The sequence below is a fragment of the Seriola aureovittata genome, chromosome 1 (genome assembly GCF_021018895.1).
Source record: "Seriola aureovittata isolate HTS-2021-v1 ecotype China chromosome 1, ASM2101889v1, whole genome shotgun sequence".
Taxonomy (NCBI): domain Eukaryota; kingdom Metazoa; phylum Chordata; class Actinopteri; order Carangiformes; family Carangidae; genus Seriola; species Seriola aureovittata.
This window is the reverse complement of record NC_079364.1, coordinates 10,958,857-10,964,735: the sequence shown is the minus strand read 5'-3', so window position 1 is coordinate 10,964,735 and position 5,879 is coordinate 10,958,857. Positions and strand designations below refer to the sequence as shown.

Genomic DNA, 5,879 nt, shown 5'->3' with positions numbered 1-5,879 from the left:
AAGAAGTCATAACACACAATGGCATTCTGCCAAAACATCGCCAGGTTGCAACCTGAGATTCACCCATGCGCGACATCAGTACTGGATGCACATTTGAAAACTGTGCTTCATTCAGCTGAGGATGATGTCTCATTATATGAAACGTGTAATTTAGTTGTCGAGCTATTACGATTGTATGTGCAAAGTGGAATTGTGTAAAAAAAAAAGCAAAGTAAACAAACAAACAAACAAACAAATAGGCTAAACACAAACAGAAACATTTTCAATTAAACCAGCACTGTGTTTGTAAATCTGGAAATATCTCACTATGTCAGGTGGTCTGCATGGTAACATGATACTTTGTTAAAAATATGGTCTCTGCCAGCAACTGAGATTCAGCAGCTACAGCTAATGACAGTGACCTACAGCACATCGGCACAGGATGTTTTCAAATGCTTTCATGCTACCATGCTTGGTATCGGGGATGTTTCACTTTCCCTGGACTACAGCAGAAGAAGCTGAGCCTTAGCGTATGTGAAGACTCATTCATGGTAGCTGCTGGATATTTTACACTGCTTAACACTAAAGACACATACAATACAAGAAGGGAACGGCTCTGAAAAATGATGCAGGCAGAGGTAAATCTGATGTCCTGAGAACTTTAATGACAGAACTTCACAAAGACAGTTTGACATCAGTTAGTTTGGTCTGTATTCCCAGGCAAGATTCAGCAATGATCATAAACAATACAACTGCAACTGCACTTGTCAATGAAAAACAATGTCAGCACCATGGTTTCTTGATGAAGCTGTAAACTGCATGTGGGCCCAAATAGCTGTGAAATCTGAGCTATAAATTTGTTGAATATAGGTGACAGTTGAAAGTCCAACTGTTAAAAAAATAGATGCTTGTGCAAGTTTCAACATGTATCTCCTTGTTATTTGTTCCGACTTGTGTTTTGAAAAGATGTTAACTAACTGAACCAGCTTGGTGCCAGGAGTAAGTCTGTTGTAAGTTTTTGGTATTGCTACATAGCCAATAGTAGCATTACACAGTACTTTAGCCTGTTCCTAATATCAACCAGGACGTTGCCGATAAATTCAAAACATCAATAAAAGTACAGTGTATATAATAAACAGTTCAAACTGTTATAATCTAGCACACAATTTGTACAGCCACAGTCGTGATGCTCTTTAAGAGTAGGAGTAGGAGTAGGAGGCTGGACATTTTCTATCTTGTCATAAAGGTCATAATGTTGCCACAATGCAATGGGCTTCTGGAAAAGCCCAGAGTATTTTACGAAGCTCCCTCTTTGCAAGCTTTTGCTTTAATTCACCTAATAAAGTAATACATACCAGCGTCGTACGTCCTACTTCCCTGACAATGTCTGAGAGACAGAGAGAGAGAGAGAGAGAGAGAGAGATTTAAATTACCACAAAATGTCAAAACGTAGGTGAGCAAAATACTCAAAAAATAGCTTATTTATATCAGCATGTTGTCTCGATTAGCTCACTAACTAGATACTGCAAGTTGTTATTGTTTATGCTTAGAGGATGGACTGTTGGTATATAATGGTATGTTGTGACTGTGGGCAGTGCCAGCCCTGTGCTTGCCCTCATGTGCAGGATGTGCTGTCGGCTCTGTCCTTGGGTTGCAAGATATTTAACACCAGAGTCAGTGTTCCTTCTTAACATGCTCGTTATGCTGTATTTATATACCAGTTACACTTTTTTTGTGACCACAAGATCATGTAAAAGTATAGTCCAAAATATTCCAACCTTCAACTTTATGACTTTTATCTGTGACTGAATTTTTACAAAAGCCCAATTTAGCAGGGAAGCTGTAAACCTGGCAACACTAGCTCGGGGGGGGGGGGGGGGGGTGTGTGCGTGTGAGAGAGAGAGAGGGAGAAAGTGAGAGGGAGAGAAGGAGAGAGAGAGAAATTGTATGTATGTGTGTGCATTTGTGTGGCTGGCTAGCTGGGGGGCATGAAGCTGAGAGTAGGGCATTATTAAAAACCATCTGCTTTCCTGCAGAGTCAGAAGGCCGTCTGGACACAGTCTCTTAACAGGCCTTGTTTTCCTAGACACCCGGAGGCAATATGACAAATTTGAATGCCCTAACTAGAAAGCAGGGGGTGACTGAACAATATTTTTTGCTAATACAAATCTATATGGATGTGTCTTCAAATGGAACACTTAACACAAACCATGTCTTGCATACCACTACGCAGTTACTAAACTTTCTATACGCTGTAGGTACGTTTCTAAAACTTGATGGCTTTATTCTGCTCAAAGAAATTGTATTTTCAGTTATGTTTTGCAGTTTATGCATATTTACAACTACTGCCTGGTTTTAGACTGTAGATACTGCACAAACATGTATCGTATCAATCAAGGAAATGACATTTTCCTCCTGTAAAAAAAAAACCGAAACAAAAAAAAACCCACCTCCATAGGTTGTCTGTGCAAGCAGTTTATCATTTTATGTATTAGTTAGGTGATGTTATATATAGAGTGACCAAGTCTGCAATAGAGTTAGAGTTTTGAAGGTTTGTTTCATTGTGTTGACCTTGTGTATATCGAAAATAATGTTATGTTCACCACATTCATGGTTGTTGTAGTTATGTTTTAACAAACAAGAGGAGTCCCATTTTATCTGAGTCACAAAGACTGTTTCTTTCACTTGGTTTCTGTGCTATCGAGTGGCCTGTAAAGACTACAGATGTGGCGAAGTGAGTTCAACACAATAGGCTGCTGCTGCCATTACTTGCAATCAGTTACACTTGCAAGTCCACTCCTCTCAAAGAAATGGTCATGATTAGACTAGAGATCTCTCGGTCTAGACAAATGAGAAGAAATAAACCTTCTTCACACTTACAGACCATGACATGCTTTGTTCCAAGGAGTTAAGGAGTGTCACTCTATACCTCAAGTACGGGGCAATTTTTACTCTCATGCAGGCACATTCACCTAACATGTAGTACCCAAGACATGATGAAAATGGGGGCCTCTAATAAGACCTTTAAAATGACCAAGCCGCTGTATGCTGAAATTACTGCACCTGATTAGGTTTAGATGATAGCCCTGCAAGCTTAGGCTTTCTGTGTTTGCATCACAGCACAATTTCCTTTATGCTCTGCTCAATGACCCTGTTTTTTCCCCTCTTTCCTATTCTCTTGGCATAAACAGACGGTAATGGCGTCTTCGTCTTCCTTCCCCCTCACTGGTCCTTCACATGGCTCAGCAGCTTAGCTTGACAGCTCTACTGCGTGTGGGTTCAATTGGTGGAGTTGAAAGCCTTCTGCAGCGTTGGGGTTTGGACTGATAGAATCCTCCATTTACCTTTTGCCCTCGGGCGATAAAAGGAAAGGAATAAGGTTAAAGCCATGCTGGTAGCTGAGACTAAATGGAACATGATCCAAAAACACATAGAAAAATACAAGACTGAAGTGGGAGGAGTAAGAAGGAACATACAGTTTTGGTACAGAGGACTTTTTGTAAGTACGGCTTACTTGTTAGAAATTAAGTTTTGATTTCAGGGGATAATTCTGCATCAGTCAGCTGACAGTGCGTTTGCATGCACAAATGCACAAAGTGAACTCTGTGAAGGTTCATCACCTACCTCAAATAATTAAGAACCCAGCAGCACTGTATGTCATTTTATCATAAAGGGCAGTTCACTAAGCCAAGGCAAAAGTTTCTCAAAGGGGAAGCAATCATGGGATAAGATGTCTGCAATTAATGAAATAACCTCAGAGAAATAAAAGTTTTACTTTTCATAGATAGTGAGCTTTTTCTCACTTATTCCCCATGAACCACATCCACTGATATATTGGTCACATTCAGAGGCTACTGCAGCTTCTGATATGAAACCCAGCCAAAAGGGAGTTTTGTAGTCTAGACAAAGACCTAGGAGGTTATACGAGTCCCTAGTGAGGCTCTGAATTCGCCGATGTGAAGTACTAATATACAGGTATGAGTTGTAGTTGTGACGGAACATGTTTGATGAATGACAGCCGGTTGTCAGGAATTACTGTGAAATTGCTGACAGGTAGCAGGGGTCACTGTAGTGTTGTTAGTGATGATGGAAAGATCTTGCAGAGGGCAGAAACAGCCTTGAAAGAAGAGTACTTCACTCTTGTCAAGACTGAGCTTGAGGTGGTGTGTATCCATACAGAGATGTCAACGTGGCATCAACAAATGAATAGATAGATAGATAGATAGATAGATAGATAGATATAGATAGATAGATAGATAGATAGATAGATAGATAGATAGATCTTAACCCTAGACCCCTCTATGTGAATTGGAGAAAGCTCAGTCCTCTGCTGTAGCCTACCTGTATGTATTATCAATGTTACTCTATAACAAGTCCAATGTCCTACTTTCCCTGGTTGAACTGTTCACAAATTGGCGGAAGTTAGGTTGGTTAGAGGAGAGAGTGCCATGACATTCACCATGAGGATCTCCTCTTCCTCTCTGCATCCACGGCGATGCCTCCTTCTCAGTTCCTCGGGAACAGAAGGCCACTCTGCGGGTGTGGAGGCCATTCTCCGCAGGGCAAAAAGGCGGTCGCGGGCGTAGACAACGCGATCAGGCATCAAGAGAGGGAAGATGAAGAGATACACCACTTGGTTAACCATCTCCCTGGTCTTAGTAAAATTAAAATAAACAACAGTTAGGGCGACAGTTGTAACGGTGATGCCTTTTAGCACCCTGGGGAAGATTATTTAGGGGACAACGGAAGTAACGCTCTCTCTCTCTCTCTCTCTCTCTCTCTCTCTCTCTCTCTCACTCACACACACTCTGTCTCTCTCTCCTACCTGTCCGTGGCCGGCGAAGTGCAGCGTGGTGCAGTCACGGGGGACGCCAAACATTTTGTTTTGCGGTAGGCAAATATTATTGTAATACCATACGCCAGCAATCACCCCAATTGGGCGATAAAAGCAAAAAACTTAAATAATCAATCTGGTTTTTATTTGTATCATCGTTCCCAGTCAGCTGATCAATGTGCCTGTTAGACACAAGGTGCAAACCATGAAGTGGAGGGTGTTATTGTTAAGTCACGGCTACACAGTTTGATAAATGTCAGAATATCTGTTTGTCAAACAAGGTGTTTTTTCTTTTTTTTCCCCTTTAGTATTGGTCATTGTGATTGTAAGCACACTGTAGCTCTGGGCACTAAAATTAGTTAAAGGTACAGCATATTGAGTTGATAATTGAATGAAAACATTGTTCCTAAAATGTGTCTGGCGACAGTTTAATATTATATTTATTTTTAATACGACTGTCCGAGAATGTAACCTTTTTTTCCATGTGAGGGATTGTCTAGGATTATGGGCCTTTTGCTGTAATCTAATTATTTTTTTTGTTGTTTTCTGTTTTCTTTTTTTCATTTCTGTTTAAACCAGGCATTGTGCAATATTTGATGATGGGCACTGTGCAGTCCTTGAGCCATAGCATAATAAACTCTAATTGATTGAGGCTTCATATAAATTCTATTTGTTGCTCCTAATTTGACATGTTTGCAGTGCTATTCTACCTATTGTCCTGGGTGTGTGAGTGTGTGGAATTTTTAAGGTGTGTAGTGGCAGTATGTTTTTATTAGCCTAATTCTGCTCTCTTGGGAGAGTGTTTGAGTATTAGCAGCCGTTTAATTTTCACTGTGTATTTTTATTATTTATATGAAAGTCAGTATCAGTGCCTGGTTGGCTATTCTGCCTCAGTTTTGCCCAGTTTATTGTACAATTTTTATAGCTACTGTGTAGCTCCCAGCCTACTCTAGTGCCTTCGTTTATCTGTCTTACATTGTGCAAGGCATTGAATTAAGTTTGTATTGAAGTTCTAGCCTCCTCTTTATACTGGACACTTGTCCACTTGTTTGCGTGGTGACATAGG

At 40.5% G+C, this 5,879-nt stretch overlaps 1 long non-coding RNA gene across 2 annotated transcripts; it reads right to left on the bottom strand.

Annotated features, from left to right (window-relative positions):
* Positions 1 to 624: 624 nt before the first annotated feature.
* On the bottom strand, positions 625 to 5,555 carry LOC130171033 (uncharacterized). Of its 2 annotated transcripts, XR_008828069.1 has the most exons (3): positions 4,439 to 5,553; positions 3,043 to 3,331; positions 625 to 1,366 (listed from the first exon to the last, which is right to left on the bottom strand). It is a non-coding gene; the product is annotated as an uncharacterized LOC130171033 (long non-coding RNA). The 2 variants fall into 2 exon arrangements; XR_008828068.1 differs by having other exon boundaries at positions 625 to 3,331; positions 4,439 to 5,555.
* Positions 5,556 to 5,879: the final 324 nt, after the last annotated feature.